Source organism: Labrus mixtus, chromosome 6, assembly GCF_963584025.1.
Source record: "Labrus mixtus chromosome 6, fLabMix1.1, whole genome shotgun sequence".
Lineage (NCBI taxonomy): Eukaryota > Metazoa > Chordata > Actinopteri > Labriformes > Labridae > Labrus > Labrus mixtus.
In genome coordinates this window covers 27,923,235-27,941,329 of record NC_083617.1, presented here as the reverse complement: position 1 = coordinate 27,941,329, position 18,095 = coordinate 27,923,235, and the positions used below count along the sequence as shown (strand labels likewise).

The following is an 18,095-nucleotide window of genomic DNA, read 5'->3' as shown; positions in this document are numbered from 1 at the left end:
ATGACCCCTTTTGTCCACTGTATTTCCTATAATTAACCTGTCTCTTTTGTATATGGAGGAGGTATAGTAGTGTGTAAGGAACACATATTCATATTTCCTGAACACATAGCAGCACTTCTCCCTACAGGCAGGCCACTCCTGGGTCCTGTTAAATCCTGCACCACTTCTGTTTAAAACAGTTATACAATCGCTATATGTCTTCTTTCCTAAAATCTGCAACCTGTAAGATGTACTACTCTCTTTTTTTCTCCCTCTGTCTGTCTCTCCCTCTGTCTGTCTCTCCCTCTCTCTCCCTCTCTCTCTCTCTCTCTCTCCGTCTCTCTGTATGTCTGTTCCTCCCTCTGTCTGTCTCTCTCTGTCTCTCTCTCTCTCTGTCTCTCCCTGTCTCTCTCTCTCTGTCTCTCCCTCTCTCTCTCTCTTTCTCTCTGTATGTCTTTCTGTCTCTCTCTCTCTCTCTCTCCTTCTCTTACTCTCTGTCTCTCTCTCTCTGTCTGTTCCTCCCTCTGTCTGTCTACGTCTCCCACCCTCTCTCTCTTTATCCCATTCGCTGCAGCTGAGCCCTGTAAATCAAGTTGAAACATAGCACTGCATACGTGTGTGTGTGTGTGTGTGTGTGTGTGTGTGTGTGTATAATGTATGTTGCCTACTATCCACTGCCAAAAAATGTGTCCCGAACACCCCCCCCTCTTACCTCCCTATACATCTACCTATAGGAGGAGGAAGAGCCAGTGGGGTTGAGGGCGTGCATATCTGTGTGTGTGTGTGTGTGGGGGGGGGGGGGGGGGGGGGGGGATTAGGGTTGCTGCTGTCTGTCAGGGTCATACGGGTTGAAGGAACATATCCTGGACGCTTATCTCAAGTAGTGCAGGGGAAGAAAAAAAAACTAACCACACTGTGAGTCCTGTCTGCACTTTTTTTCTTGCACAGAGAAAGAGAGAAGAAAAGAACGGTCTGCAGGAGATGTGTGGGACGCACTTTAACTTTGTGCAGACTTTAAGATGCTGAATACAATTCAGTATATAGACAGAACGTGTCCCGGTGCTTTAGAAAGTCAAACTACCTTACTGCACTACTGGTGGGCATCACAGGCCTAGATTAAAATTATCCCTGGATGTATTTTTTTTTAAACCATACCATAAGTCATGTCAGACTTCATCAGTCATTCTCACTTCCTGCCATGGACTTTAAATATTAAGATGGACGGAGCAACAGCCACCTGGGAATGAAGCCAAAATATTTAGAGTGCCCCCTGACTGGCTGCAGCATAAACCTCGCCTCCCCCATGTTAACAGATGGCACAAGGGTCAAACAATGAAGTTAAATACATGTCACATAAATGTTTTTATCAAACCTGGCTTCTGCCGTGATAGTTAGTCTTTATTGTGCTGCTTAATGTCCAAGAGTAGTTTTACACTTATTAGTTATTGGTTTGTAACGTCACGAGTGACAGATCTGTCAACCACTGTGGCTCCGATTAGCAGAGAAGAGCAGGAAAGGTGAGAACTCAAACTAACAGTACAGTCATTAAACTTTACAGAACCACGAGTGTCTGCTTCAAAGCGACACAGGAATCTGGAGTAATGTTACCTATTTCATCCTTTTCTGAAGCGCCAAGTGACTGACGATGAGAGAGTGCACGATGGGTTGGGACTGAGAACATGTTGCAGGTATATTTGATGTCCCATAAAGTCAGCAGTCACAGGAGAAAGAGTAACGTCTCCATGACTGTTGTAGTCCTCTTCAAAGAAACCAAAGCCCTGATGTGATCTCAGCTTGTTATTATGGCTCTGATCATGTGTTAAATATCTTCAAAAAGCAACAAAGACAGACAAATTTAACTCATGACTTGTGTAACCACTGTGTAGATGGGTAGATTTTTTGTGTGTGTCTAAGGAGGAGGGAGTGTAAAAAGCACGCCATATTTAGGCCAGACTGGCATGCAGCGAAGACAGGCTAACTGTTGCTTTTCACACATCTCATCATCTCTTTTTTACCATCTGCCCCTTCCTCTTTTGTCTCTGTGTGTGTCTGCATATCACTCACTTTCTCCTCTGCCTGTTCTCTCCTAAACTGTGGCTCTCTACCCGGCTGATACTGGCTTATGTATAACCCTCCTACCATCGCCTTTCTTCCTCTTCTCTCCGTTTAAAGTGCCTCAAGGTCTCAACGAGGCAGCAGCACGTCTCGCATATCTCTGCGAGAAAAGAAAGAAAAAAAAAAAAAAAACCCTGACGGCCATCACGGCTGTGTAAATGTAGAGTCTGGCCTTAAAATGGCTCCTATTTAAATCTCTTTCGCTCACAAATGGTGTAATATCAGGAGTGAAAGGCTGCGACAAAGTGGCAATATGTGTCAGAAGGCTGGTGGCCGCAGAAAAAAAAAGAAATGGAGAGAATCGTTCTCATGGTCTGCTGGTATATTTAGACTAGACGACTTGGGCGCACAACAACACAAACCACCGTGACTCACACACACACACACACACACACACACACACACACATACACACACACAGAGAAGAGATTACAGACAGACATGCACAGACACAGATACACTCATTCATATACAAATCAGGCCCAAATCAATCCCATCACAGACAGACACGTTTTGCCTCAACAGCCAGTCACATTTCTCACTACCTGTTTTTGTCAGAGCTTCAGCCAGATGTGTGTGTGCGTGTGTGTGTGACGGTGTGAGTGAACAGTGTAAAAGAGGAAGTGACCGGTATATGTGATAAAAGTTGGGGGCGGGGACAGGTGTTAGCAGTCAGCCCTATCGTTGCTCTAAGCTTGAGACGTTCAAGTGACACTGAAAAAAAGGGAAAACAAAGGCAGCGTGTGCAGAGAATGAAACGTTCCCAAATTTCTCACGTTGAAGTTTTTCAGGCACAGACGTAGTGTGTTATAAGGCTGTACCTGACAGGAAAGTTTGACTTTGCTGCTTAAGACAAAGACTTGACTATTGGTTTTCGTTTTTTCACTCCAGTGCCTCGCCAAGTTCCTAAATCAGCAAACAGGAGTCTCATGTTTTACCTAAAAGTCACGTTTATAAGAGTTTCCATAAACGCTACCTGTCGGGCCAGTGATAAAAGATTTCCTGGAAACCGCTTGAAATCAATACATTTCTAGTTATATATTATAACACAGGTTCAAAGGTGAACATGCTTTATTCATCATGTTTTATAAGGTCTGTTTATTTAGCCGTTAATTAGCTCTGGTAAAAAAAAAAAACCTTGGCAAAGATTTATACTAAACAGTCATCAAACACTTGATCCTATAATTCATGTACTGTGTGTATAATACATCTTTTTGAAGCGTATGTATTTTATCATTTACTCTCTCTTCTTATGCATCAGTGTAAAGCCCAAATCGCTTTATTAGCCTGTCAGTCGGGGCTCTGACTGTACTTTTATTACACTGCTTTTTTTCTAATGTAGCTCGTTAGCACCAGTGGACTCCAGCCCAACACCAATTTGACCCCAATGGCTAAAAACATTAGCATTCAATACGCTAACAGCTAGCACTGCTGTAACCTCGGCCTGAGACCGCCGGCCCTCCGCTGTAGCCCGGGTTGGGGGCCATGTTGAGTTAATTAACCCTGTTAATCTTAGTGGGCGCTGGGTCAGTGTGTGTGCGCGTGGCTGTGTCTGAGTGTGTGTGTGGCTTTAGCTGGCTAACACCAGCAGATGAGCCTTCACCCCAATCACAGCCCCCTTTTTTTTTTTTCTGGCAGCCTGCCGTCCGACTTGGCAGACACACACTCGCAAGGGGTCTGGTGTGCACGTGTGCGTTTGTGGCTGTGTGTGCATGCATGCATGCGTGTGCGTTTGAGCCTGTGTGTGATTGCACAAGGGAGGGAGGATTATAGATGTTGAACATACACACGCAAATGAGCACAGGGCCCAACTGGTCTGCATGGTGAGTGTGTGTGTGTGAGAGTGTGTCTGTGTTGTAATAAAGCCAGCAATGTTTTACTGGCCCGCTGACACAGTGCATAAAAAGATCAGTGGGCCAAATCCATTAGTGGTATAATTGCATTACATGGTAAATATTCCTAAAAGGTCAATATCTCCATTTGAAACATCCCCATCATCACAGAGCGCAGCAATAGAAACAAGTATTCTGGGATTTTATTGAAGCCAGGGGCACAAAATGCCATTTCTAAACATCTATTGTAAAAAGGATTTGGGCAACAGGGCTGATTTTCTACATAGGAACTATTCTGCTCCAGCTCTTGATCTTATCAACTTCTAAGTTGAACTGAGATGGCATGAAACACAACTTCTTTTAACCAGTTCTTTAATTTCTAAAGCAAGATACAGCCACTCGTTTTATTTCTGATAAGAACTGTAAGGAGGGAATCAAGGAGAATCATATATTTAAAACTTCAGTCTTAAATTCTGACTTTCTCTCCGTGTCAGACTGTCACAGTGACGCATGCTGACCCAGCTTTGTGCTCAATCTGTAAAAAGGTTATCTTTAAAACCTGGTTCGCACACAAGTCAAAACTCTGCCCAGCGTACATGAGCTCTGCATGCGGTGATAGTAAATGAGTTGATGTGGTATTTGGAAAACAGTTTAGAGTAAAAAGGCAGCACTGAACAGACAGAGGCAGAGAGAGTTAACCGTGTGGGCGAGCGAGAGACAGTGAGCGTTTAAGGAGAACTGAAAACTAGACTGACTTTATTTGGAGTTTATGTAAAGTTATTCTGTGTAATTTATATCGAAAATCATCTGTGCATATCTTACAGACCAAAGTGTTTATGCACAATGAAAACGAGGGATCAACACATAACTGAACATGGCCTGCGCGTGCATTCAAGTTCAACCAAAGACAGGCCATTAATTTTCACACTTCAGGCCACCCCTGCATCAGTCAGTGCCCCAGCAGGGCCACCGAGATGGAGATCTCACCAATGAAACCAGAAATATCTGCATGACTGGAAATCATTACGAGGAAGTCAAGTTTCTGTAAGGAAAGGTCAGTCAGCTTTGAGGGATTGACTTGAACAAATGTTGACTGACAACATCTGCTTTAAGAAAAGTCCAATTAAAAGTCAATATGTGACACAGTTTCGTCACGACTTAAGAAAAGATCGTGTCCTGAAAGTGTGGAGGCAGACCAAAAAACGGGAACACACCAACACACAGAGGCAGCAAAGGAAAACAAAACACATACTGTACACAGTATGTACACACAAACACACACACAGCCTCCAGGCTATTGTCCTCCACATTTAGGTCAGGCCGAAACTAACAGTTTCACACACATGCACGCACGCTCACACACCCCCCAGGAGGCTCTCCTCACCTGCAAAGAGGCCGGTTTGGACACAGTGTCAAAGATTAAACCTGTGTTTTATCTCAGAGAATGGGGCTGCTTGGGGGGAAAGTGTGTATGAGCGTGTTTGAGTGTGTGTGTTCACTCAGTCCTTTAAAACCAGAGGGCAGAGGGTCACTAGAGAATACACTGTTTCACTCACACGCACACACACAGCTGCCCTTCTCTGTGTGCGCGGTCAAGTAGAAAGGTGGATCTGTGTCAGGTAGCAAGGGTATTTACTGTTACTGAGACAAGCAGGCCGAGAAAACACAAACACAGCAAAGAGAGGGGGGGGAACGGGGGAGAGACGTAGAGGCAGACTGAAAAGAAACAACAAGGAGAAATTGAGACAGAAACCAAAAGGTGGAGGAGGAGGAGGAGGAAGAAGAGGAGGAGGAGGACGGGTTGCGATGCTCTGAAGGCTTCTGTGGTCAACAGAGTGCAGCCATGTGCGACGTCAGACAAGCAAACACACACAGATGCAGAGAGAGATAGAGAGAGAGAGAGGACTGGACATGTGTCAAAAGGGCAAAGACAGAGCTGACAAGTTATTTCTGCAAAACATAACTCAGACATCAGAGACTGCAGATACTTCATTTAAAAAACACACACACACACACAAAGGAAGGAGGAGTTTAAGATCAGACAAAAAAAAGTGTAAGGGGACAAAGGTGTGTGTGTGTGTGTGTGTGTGTGTGTGTGTGTGTGTGTGTGTTCTTTTGTGTGTTAATGACGGAGCTGTCTCCATCAGAAATTAATTAGAGTATGACCCAAAACCACATAAGTCCTGTTCTGCTCACAGTCCTGGCAGCTCTGCTGCAGACTCTCATTTCTCATCCAAATCTGCACTATGAACCAAAAACAACAACAAAAACACCATTGTCCATACATAGATAACGCCTGTGGTTAACAAATAAGAAGCTTTGTTCAAAACCAGAGGTAGACCAGCAACTCCAGGGTTCAGCGAGGTTACATTTCTGTAGTGGAGCTGGGTGCATCGGCAGCACAGAGAACCATGTTCTTACTTTATAAAGGTGTTACCTGCTAAAGTGCTCGTCGCACCGGTCTCATGTTCATTTCCCAGTCCTGACACGCTTCGCTTCATGTCATCCCCCACTCTCTCTCTTTCACCCTACATTTCCTGTCTTCAGCTGTCCTATCAAATAAAGACCAAATGCCCCAAGAGTCATCTTTAAAAAGGTCTAATTCTGCGTTCGCCTGCATGGATCTCTTAAAGTTCCACTGCTACATTCCTACATCCAAACAGAACAACAGGCCAAGGAGAGCAATCACCTGGAAGCAGAACACTTCTAATCTTAGACAACTTCATTAAAGATAAGACACAGATACAACACAGCAACGACTCTGACGCAAACTCCTTCCTCGATTTCCATACCTCACTGTAAAACAAGAGTCTCATGGATTATAAAACCTTTGTTCCTGCCGATGATTACTTCGTCTCAGTGTATGTCTATACTGTCCATTTAGCCGTCAGACAATGACCTGCTTCTTTAGAGGGAAGTCTCCTCTATCTGCAGATAAAGAACTCGATAGAGGCAGTTAGAAGATAAACTGATGACTAAGTGTCCAAGAGCTTTCCTCTGTGATTAGAGCAGGAGATTAACAGGAGACAGAGGGTGTGAGCAAGACAGAGAGGTAAAGAGAGAAAGAAAACGCTAATAGAGAAAAAGGAAAAGCCCCAAATTCACCACTTCTAGCTTCCAAAGTCTGACTTTTTGGCATAATTCAAATGTGTCAGTCATTGAGAATTCATTATTAATGGGTCTGTAATCCAGACGAAGAAACATGCAGAATACATGATCTATGTTCTTAAATGTTTCCCCGAGCATTTTTGTCTGTTTCTTGATCTTTTGAAGACCAGAAAATGAAGGGATAATTTATGAGAAAAAAACAGCTATTTCATCAATCAAACACGAAATGCAGCTTTAAAATACCCAGACTGTAGTGTCTGAGCCGGACAATTCTTAAAACAGACCTGTAGATATACAAAATCTCCTTTGAAGCTATAATCATTTATATGATGAGTCAAAAGGGTAAGTGGTGGATTGAAGTGCAGAAGACATTCATAAAAAAACAGCCAAATCAAGATTTCAAAGTCAGGCTGTGTCTTTGACCCCGAGAGGAAAAGTCCTACCTCTCTGAGGCCTTTTTGTTTATCTCTCACTTTGCTTATTTATTTATTATTTCTCCTCTCCTGCCACACGGCCGCGGGAGCGGAGGACCACAGGTGCTCGGGTGAATCCGATGGACATCCGCAATTTATCATTCATACGTCGCTGACGGCAGGCCAGGCCGAAATATGGCACGGTAAACACAAACCATAGATCATTCACAGACACAGATACACACAGACAGCGGCAGACACAGATAAACACACACACACACACACACACACACACACACACACATACATAAAATATGTCTTTGAAGACAGATGCTTTTATGCGTACACGGAGCTGGACATGGGTCACATCACATCGTGCTCCTTTCAGCGTGGTGTAGATATCTTTTTCTTTCCATCTCTTTATTCCACTTTATCTTTGTCTCTCTTTTGGGAGGCTTGTTTCTTTGCTTCACTTTTCTTTTTTTTCTTTTTTTTACTTTTTGGAAGAATGCTTTAAAGCTTAGCACTTCCTCCCTCCTCTTCTCATTTCTCCTTTGGATTGCAAAACATTTCTTCCTCCTGAACAAATTATCGCTTTGTTTTTCGCAAAGTCTGACCACATTCATTCAGACCATCTGCATTCCAACAGACTTGAGACTTTAGTTCAATCTTCCTGTTTTCTCAGGTATAAATACACAAGAGATGACAGCTGCCACCCCCCCCACCCCCCCCACAACTCCTACATAAACTCCCCTCCGCAAAAAAAAAAAAAGCCCCGTGCCTGAAAACTTTTAATCCGCGCTTTAGAGGGATGTATCACAGTGGGACATCACTGCTGGCCTGCATCTGCCAAAGCGAGCTGGGAGCTGATTTCTGTGTTTACATAAGATTAGAGCGCGGGGAGAAAAGAAGGTAGCCGATATGGTAGCTCCGAGCCAAGCAGCTCTCATTTTTAATGCAGCAAATGCTGCCACAAACAGCCTGCAGGAGGGGGGGCTGAGGAGAGATATGGCCAAAGGTAGGAGCAGTAAGTTACACCAGTTGACAGGCCTTGGGGGGCTGCATATGTGTGTGCAAGGGGGGGTTTAATTAAGGGTGCACTGCCTTGCATATACAGGCTTTGTGGCAGTGGTCAGGGATCTTAACCATCAATACATGCACTCTTCTCAATCTTATTATATAGGGATTTCAAATTTGGCCAAACCTTAATGCAAATCCCCTTATCAAGAATTTTAAGTCGGCACTTCCTTTGCTTCACTGCTCTAGGAACTAAGAACTTCACGAGCTGTTTCTAACATGGGTGAAAAGAGGGAATAAATGTATTTTCTGGACATGATTCCCTGGCCACACGGGAAGTCGTTTCTGAAAGTACAGGAATTTAAGATTTGTATGGAGTACCAATCTGCAGCGCATAGAATACTTCTCAGTTTGAAATGTGATACAAAAGAAGGCATATGATAGATGGACTTACTGCAGACTTTTAATGATGGTGCTAATTCATTGGTTCCCAACCTGGGGTCTGGGCCCCCCTAGGCGGCTCTTGTGGGGGCACACACCTTTTCTGCTCTCAGGTTGTCAAAATTTGATTTGCACATATTTACTGACCCACATGATAGTTTATTCAGAGGTCTGTAGATGAACTATGTGAAGAAATACATGTTTCCTCTACTACTTGTTACACTGCCCACATTTGGCTAAATAATGTGCACATTTCTTACTATTATGTGACAGAGATGAACTTTTCCTTTTTCCTGTGGACCCTTAAATGACCTGTTGTATAAGGTGACTGTCCCATGTTTACTGCATGTGTTTCACGCTGTACTTTTAGGTGCAGGTCGTGGTGTCCAGTTCACAGTTCACATTGCACACACTGCAAACATAAAGTCCACATACCACCTGCCCTATCATATGGCGCGCCCACTCACACATACTGTACATACAGTATAAACCCACTGACCCTTGGTTAAAGAGATAAGCATGCACAGTTCAACAGCAAAGCAAAAAAGTACTGAATGCCGCACTCATACATGCATGTGTGCAAGAAGAAGGTCTATATAAACACTAATTCTGCACATACAAATATATATAAATATGGGCATCTCTACATAACTTCCTGCCTTTATTACAAAACTCTTTTAAAATATCTGATTTGTGTTTACAGTGTCCACAAGGTCCGCATGGAGGCTATACAGTACAGGGGGGGAAATCTGCACAAATATGTGCAATGACACACAGGGACACAGCCTGTCAGAGTTCAATGCATCCCCATGGACATCAGAACACGGCCTCTTTTAAACCTGACACAAAACTTCACCATGCACCATGTACGGTCCATCTGAGACATTCCCAGCCATTACAGCCCTGGTAACCCCCCCCCCCTCCGGTATCAGCCCAGTTGAACAACATAAAAAAGAATTATCATAAGCAATAGAAAGGGCTTGAATTTGATGTTTCAAATTAACATTTAATTATTCTCATCATAATATAAGAACACATTATGCATAGTTGTATCTGCTCTTTTGCCCTTGCATTCATTAGTTAACATTTTTAAACAGTGCAAACATTTTGCACGCCAGGTTTAGCAAACGTTCAATACGTTCCTTTCAAAATGAACCTTTCCTGACCTTTGAAGTTCTCATTTTAATCGCTTTAAGATGCTTTTATTAGTAGAAAAACATCCACTTTCTATAAATAAGTCTATAAAGTATTAGAAATGTCCTAACACTTGCTGTGTTCTACTTAAAGACTTCATATATCTGTGCTTGAGCTCCTAACTGGTAACTGAAGACTTTATGGCTGATCTCCAGTATGTTTCCAGTCTCACTCGCCACATGTAACCTTTGACCCATGATCTTTAATGTACAGGACAGTGTGTCCTGTACAACATGAGAGAGATGAAGAGCACATGTGCAGAAACCGTCATGCCAAGGTAAAGTCCAGTACGTTTATTGCTATTACGAAGTCTCTACAGCGTTTTTACAAGGAGAATATCTGTAAGCATGATTTAAAAAACTACCATCTAAGTACACTTGATGCAAAAGTAGTGCAGAACACAGACAAAAAAAAATGAAGTGTTTCAGAATAGCAGTGAGCAAGGCTCCCATCAATCACGGATGTCATGACAGGTGGAACTACAAAGTCGAAACTCAACTGTTCCAACTGTGGCACAATCAGACCGACACATAAGTGCCCTTAAGCAAGGCATCAAACCCACTGAACCTGCTCGGCAGCCAGCGGCAGCGGCAGCTCGGCAGTGTAAATTTACAGAAAGTGTGTAACCCTCCCTCCATCCTGCTGCACTTCCTGACCTTGGCTGTTGCTGTAAATATAAATGTGCTCCTGCACTGTCAACTCGCGCTCAGTTACACAAGCAGCAGCTCCACAAAGGTTAAAAATATGTATATTTCACTTCCTCCTGCTTTCTCTCTGCCTTGTCTGTCTGTCTTTCCCTGTGTGCGATTCTCTGCCTCTTGAAGTGGAGGGCTCGGCAGGTCAGGGGCATTAGTGGAAATCTGCTGTAATTTTTTTTTATTTAGTTTTCTGAGTGTTTGAACTTTTTTGTAGTTTTCCAGTTTTTTTTTTCTCTACCATCTTTCTTTAACCCCGCAAAGCCGAGTTTCCATGCCAGCAAACCGGTCTGAACTGGTCCTGTTGAACTATGTGTGTGTAACGGATGGAGAGAGAGGTATGTGTGTGCCAACACTTTCTCGCTCCAAACAAGTGCTGCAGCTTGGTCAGTGGCCCAGTGCTTCAAGATAGGATGATCTATGTACTGGTAGGCTGTTGTTTTGATGTGCAGTGAAGTCAGGTAACAGAGTAGGATGAGCGTAAAAGTCTGCAAGGGATGGTGGTAGGCGGATTGGATGGTCTTTAATCCAGGAGACCTCGGTACAACTTCTGTCTGATACCAAACCAGCAATTAGACAAACGTAAGTTAGATGAGATACACATGTGTGTTACATTATGCAAGTATTCCTTAACCTAAATCTATCCAAGCTGTGTTTGTACTTCAACATGCCAGTTGCTCAACATACACCTTAAGTGTCTTGATGTGATGCTACATAGAAAAGATGCAGGATCAGGACCACAACTCAAAAGCCCAATTTCTGTCGTTCACATAAAATCAAACCTGGCCCTCTCCTCCTCTTTTATTCTCGTTTCTGCACCCCTCCCTCCCAGCCTTATCTCTCTCTCTCTCTCTCTCTCTCTCTCTCCCTCTTTCTTTTCTCATTTCCATAGAGCCAGGTTGTCGGTGTGCTCCTTGCTTGTGAAACCTGTATGCATTATCCATAAGTAGGGCCAAGATGTGTTTTGTGAGTTAACGCTTCTGTTTACATTCAGAGTAGCACTTTTTCATTACTTTTTGTTGTGCAGGATATCAGTCTGTGTGGTGAGCAAGGCATGCAGAACACATGGTTACACATCGACCAGGCCTTTCTTATGATAAATATGCTTCATTTAAAGACTTTCTTTTAACATGTATCTGCATTTGAGAGCAGATTTCATCTAGCCTTAGATGTCTCTCTATTTCAACTCCCTTCTAACACCTTTAGGGTCAAGCAGCCTGATGTTGCATGTCAGATTTGTTAACAATGACCATCGCACAGCAAATATAATCATATACCCCCCCCCCCCCCCCCCAGAAAAAGAATGCGCTGTATCGAGACATTATAATATTTTGATGAAAGCATGGGTTTGTGCTGAGATTCGACATTTTTAAACGCAACCATGTAAATGGACCCTGGAGGAGAACCAGGACTGTCCCAGTTTGAAGCTGCAGTATTTGTCAGTTTAGCAGAGAACGTGTTGTTTATGCACGTAGATGGAAATGGAAAGAGAGCCTAACACCGAACGCTTACAGTGGGTTAATATGCAGAGTCAAAGCCAGGAGAGATAAGATGTGTGTAATCATGTGTGTAGCCCCCACACCCATACAGACACACACACACATACACACACACACACACCTCTGACATCCGTCTCATCAAACAGTTGGACGTCGGCCAAGTTCATCTGTTAATGGACAGCCACCACCAGGACCCAGCCTTTCCTACCTCGCTCTACCCTCTCGCTCCCTCACATCCCCTATCCCCCGAGGGTGCTCGGCCCCCATGCCCTCTCCTCCTCGTCTCCCTTTGTCGTCTCAGCCCACCTCTCCCAGCTTACAGACTTGAGGCCTGCATTTCCCTGTGTACAGCAAAGATAAACAGTGTGTGTGTGTTTGTGTGTGTGTGTGTGTGTGTGTGTGTGTGTGTGTGTGTGTGTGTGTGTGTCCCTTTGTCTGTCTATCTGTCAGCAGACGGTGCTTGGTGTGTATGACATGCACATACACTCACACACACACATTCTTAAGAGAGTACCTTTGAACAGACGCTTTTCAACAAGTTCAAAACTAAAAAGAGAGAAGAAATCAAACAAAGGCCAACAGACGGGTTAGGCTCCATTAAATTAACTCAGATAGAAAGTATCTATGAGAGAGTGTGTGTGAGAGAGAGAGAGAGATCAGCAGTGTTAACTACAGTCCAGAGCGTGTTGAAACACATCTGTCTTCCAACGGAAAACTGCAGCACAGGAGGGGGAAGAAAAAAGAGAGATCAACAAAGAGAGAGAGAGAGAAAATGAAGGAAATTCATAAAGAGCAGGTGAAGGTGCTTAAACACACACACACACACACACACACACACACACAAAGACTTTTTTTCCTTCCTCGCTTTTTTTATACAGGGTTAAGAGTTCAAGGAATTACAGTCTCTTTCACACTTCAATATTTATTTAAGAAGATAAAAAAAAATCACTCTTTATTTTTAAATGCCCGGTCTTCAGGGTTGTGTTTTGGGCCAAGAGGAGAGACTAAGTAGGTGCAGGAATGGTTTTGTTATGGGGGTAATATCCAGGTGATAGATAGGCTAATTTCATGATTTCAGTTTCTGTTATTTATTGAATGATTTATTGATGATGGCTGCTTGTTTAATGTCATTCCAACGTCTCTTAAGACTCCTGAAGGTTTTGATGTCTTAATACACACAGGTGATTTTTCTGATATCTTCTTTGTTTTTAAACTCCGACCTGCAGAGATCCTTACACAGAAGACAATTCATTCACCTTTCCTCAACAGCCTCTTTTTTAAAATGCATGATCTCCAAACAACCTCTTGTACAGCTTTGTTAGCATTAGATTAGCATTAGCTTTTTTTCAACATGTTTGTAGACAAGTCAAAAATAAATCTTACATCTTGTTTATGCAGCAGGAATGGAAGTAAAACTTTCAAACAGTGATAAACTGAAAATAAAAAATCCTTTAAAAAAATCCTAATTTTCCTCTTTCATACGTATTATCCCAGGCTTCTTCCACACACAGTGGTATCAATTATTCAGCTCTGTTATAAAGTTTTACATCAGACTGGCAGTTCCTGTGAAATCCCCTTCAAAAACATCTTCAAAATGTGAAGATTTCCCACCTTTCTCCCCCTCAGGTACCATATCAGTTACAGCCTTTATCCACACTGACCACACACCGCTGACATATTAGTGTACTACTAAATGCACATGCACACACTCAGACAGAAATGCCTACAAAGTACATTTTTAGCAGGTTCTTTATCCGTTTTGGGGGGATAAATTATCCATTAGATTTCATCATATCTTACCGGGGCAATTACATCAAGAAAACGATAGCGGGCATGGGATCAATTATGCATGCCCTTGGCCAAAGACCAAGCATCGGGCAGGAGGAGAGGGCATGAACACACACATTCAAACACACACACACACACATACGCACACATGTGAAGAAGAGGAGGATCTCATAGATGTGGCCCATCAGTTCATCTTACTGCCTAAAAAGTTCATACGCTTAATAATTTAGCTGTGCTCTGGATACAGTTTCCCAGCTGAATATTAACAACTTTGAAGTGAGTAACAGCAGCCAGAGGTATATTGGGTGTGTGTGTGTGTGTGTGTGTGTGTGTGTGTGTGTGTGTGTGTATGTGTGTGAGTATTTGTAGGGGGCTAAAAGAGACCTCAGGAAACAGGCCTCGTGAGTCCCACCGGAGACAACCCCTCGAAACACACACACACACACACACACACACACACACACACAATCCTTCCCCTCGGCTGCGTCCATTACACCGCCGTTTGTAACATTGCTCATTTCTGGGCAATTAAGAATTCCTTTTCATCGCTATGTAGGTTCACATATCTCCCTCACAGCACTTGTACACAAACTGGAACGACGTGAGAGGAAAGGACGGGAGTGTGTGTGTGTGTGTGTGTTTCCAGGGGAGGGTAAGAAAAGAAGGGGGAGAGAGCAACAAAGGGAAAGAAGACGAGAAGAAAACATAAAGATTAGCGCCTGTGCACCAGTTCTTTTTGTTTGTTGTTGCTGCTTTTGTTCTCATTTTCTTAATTGTCCGGCGTCATTATTAGATGAAAATTGATTTATTTCATTGATTTTTCTTTCTTCTTGTCTTCTTCTTACACAAAAAATACTTTCAGAAGAAGACTTTTTTTTGAGTACAAAGGGAAGCACAAGGTGTGTGTGTGTCCATGAGGGTTTACGCACAGGTGCTCATTTTCTTGTGTGTATGCACAGAGAAAGAGACGCATTTTTCTGCTGAGGACAGAACAATGGAATACTTTTTTTTTTCCTCTATTTTTGAAGGGGGGGGGGAGTTTTGGGTCCATGTTTACAGAGAAACTCACTTAGGAAGACGAATCACTGTCTCCAAAATGGCAGCCTTAGATAGAGCCGGGGAGGGCCGAGGAGAGAGCGAGGTATCTGACATCTGTTTGTTCAAGGAGAACAGAGAGGGGGGGGGGGGGGGGGACTCTAAAAATGAATAGGCTGACAGAGACGGAGAGATGAGCATTGAGAAATCATTTTACCATGTCAAGACGGACACGTACAGGAGAGAGCCAGATGGTTTGCATTGGGTATATTTTGTATGTGTGTGTTTGTGTGTGTGTGTGTGTGTGTGTGTGTGTGTGTGTGTGTGTGTTTGTGAGAGACAAGCAGTGTAATGAGGGAACAGACGAGACATCATGTAAATTAAATATGTCCAATCTCCGGCTCGGCTCTCAATCTTCGAACAATTAAAAAAAATGCGACTTTCATTTATATTAGCCTAAAAAACACTCCCACACACACACACACACACACACACACACACACACACACACACACACACACACACACACACACACACATACATGTCTCCCACACAGGGCACAAATGAGAAAACACACACACAAACACCCCTTGACACGCCGGCTCTGACAAGCGTAGCTGATGTGCGCCGCGAATGCGCATGGTAATAGGCCAATCAAAAATGCAAAACAATTGGCAATTACTGTGAGGACCTAATGGTCATTAGAATTTACAACTAGGTAATGAACTAAAGTCTGCCCACTGCATGCATATTCATAAAGCTATTTGAGCTTTGAAGATTAAAGTAGCGCTTAAAATTCAAATGAGCCTTCCGCAAATTATCGGGAAAAGTCGCTGCGGCTGCTGCTGGTGGCGATGGGGGAGTTCCTTATAAATGTTGTGTGTGTGTGTGTGTGTGTGTGATTTTTCAAGCTTAAATGGTGTGTTCCTCGACATCTGAGGACTGAATGAGTGGAGAGGTTTGGGGTTCAACATGGCAATTGCTAATGTTTTCGAGACGATAAACGTGACCCTTTTTTGACTCGAGTCTGATTTTTTTTTTTTCCCCAACATTTGGTGGTGTAGGTCGGAGGGTTTGAGATTCTGCATCATGAAGGAGGGAGAAGAGAAACTATTTGTTTTTTATATGTATAGTATGATGTAACACAGTGTCAGTGTATATATTTACATAATATATCAAGAGAACTGTGCGACGAAAATAAGCTTTTAAAAAGAGGACACACCAGACTCGCTGTACACGTGTTATGATATCAAATTTTGGATTTGAGGATTTATTAATAAATTGATTTGACTTGCATTTATCTGTTATGACAGCAGTTGTTCAACATACAAAGAAAGAGAAAAAGAAACACACAAACAGGGAGCCTTTGGATATCAGGGATGGGCAACAAACAGGCTCGCCAGCGTCACTTTGAAATTTTTTTGTAAAATGCTTGTGCCAAAATCCCCCTGACATTTTCAGCTAAGTGACTGCAGAAACCCTAATGCAGAGCAGTCGAACACTTCTACATCAAATGTTTCCGAAAACGCAAGAAAAGCAACATTCAAGTCAAGGTGTGATGTGGAACTACATTTTGTACCTGCACATACAATAATACAGAAAGATGCACTGCACTGACACCAGAATCCTCTTCAAATGAAAGACGGAGGTGTAGTAGCTTCAGTAAGGAGGCGAAGCTGCTCAGACACCTGAGCTTCATGCAGCAGCCTGTGTCCTGTGAGAGACACAGGAGAGTTGCTGTGAAGCAGTCGAGCTCATCAGCAGCAGCAGCACGGCCTCATGAATTCATTTGTTATGTGGTGATAGTGAAAACATAAAAAAATTAAATTAAAATATTAACAGTTTCAGTCCAATTTTTCAGTATCAGCTGCTGGAGCACATAGTATCAGTATCATAAGAGATTAAAATGTATTTTCCATGTTTTCTCCAAAATGATTAACAGGCTAAGAGTTCAATGTTTGTGATGCTGCCTTTTTGAGACAATTTAATTTTACCTTTTCAAAACACAAACAGAAGCTTTTTTTTTTTTTTTTTTTTTTGCTGAGTCTACAGATTATCATACCGACTGATGATTGGATCACTAGTTTTGTCTCTTACCCTCACTTAAAATCGTCAGATTTTAGGGGGCATCTTGTGCATTTTCTGTCTGACCATCAGTGAAAAGTAAATCCTCACATTCAGGAAGCTGTAACCAGAAATGATTGTAAATTGCATAAACAGTTATATGATTACCATCAGGTTTTAAAAAAAGGAGTTATCTTTGCATGGGACCCCCGTGGGCCTTTAGCTGGGTTCATGTGTCCCTCGTGACCCCCACTTATACAACAGGACTGATTATCATTATTTCTTAATAGACTTTTCCCCCTTTAGACCATTTGATCCTTGAAATGTATTAGAAAAAATTCAGCACATTCTGAGATGCACGGCTGCTTCCTGAAAAGTGACTTACTCTAGTTTTACTATGAATGACATCACCACTATAATCTTGTTTTTGGCTGCTTTGTGTTTTTTTTCTTCTCATCTCACACTCAAGACTGAAATCTGCCTCTAAGAGAACAAATTGTTCAAACACCATCAGCGCCCTCAGTTTTTCTCGTCTTTGCAGCGAGTTGTTTGTGTTAAAAAAAAAAAGAAGAAATATGGAGCGAGCTGCCTGAGATCATAAGAATTACATATGTTATCCCACTTTGAGGATTCACTTTATTTGGCGCTAAACAGGCTTTTGATTCGCTGAGAAGTAGGATGTGAAGTAGTAGAAGAAGAGGAGGTGGGAGTGAGAAAGAAACACACTCACAATGCCAAAATAAAAGATTAAACCCACTTGTATGGAGCTGTGCGTACGCTATATGTGCTCTACTTGTCAACACACACACTAACAGGGTGGCAGCATATGTGTGTGTGTGTGTGTGTGTGTGTGTGCTGCTCTTCTGCAGTTGTAGAAGTATTTCAGCCAAATGGGGAACATGAAACGAGAGCATG

General features: G+C 42.8%; 1 protein-coding gene and 1 long non-coding RNA gene across 3 annotated transcripts in view; both read right to left on the bottom strand.

Annotated features, from left to right (window-relative positions):
• Positions 1-18,095, bottom strand: part of LOC132975909 (B-cell lymphoma/leukemia 11A-like) — a 56,444-nt gene that overhangs the window by 26,589 nt on the left and 11,760 nt on the right. The window lies entirely within an intron of this gene.
• The window catches only part of LOC132975910 (uncharacterized), a 7,950-nt gene continuing 6,999 nt past the window's right edge, over positions 17,145-18,095 (bottom strand). Inside the window, exon 3 of the long non-coding RNA XR_009673332.1 lies at positions 17,145-18,095. This exon is cut by the window's right edge and continues 120 nt beyond it. This is a non-coding gene — a long non-coding RNA (uncharacterized LOC132975910).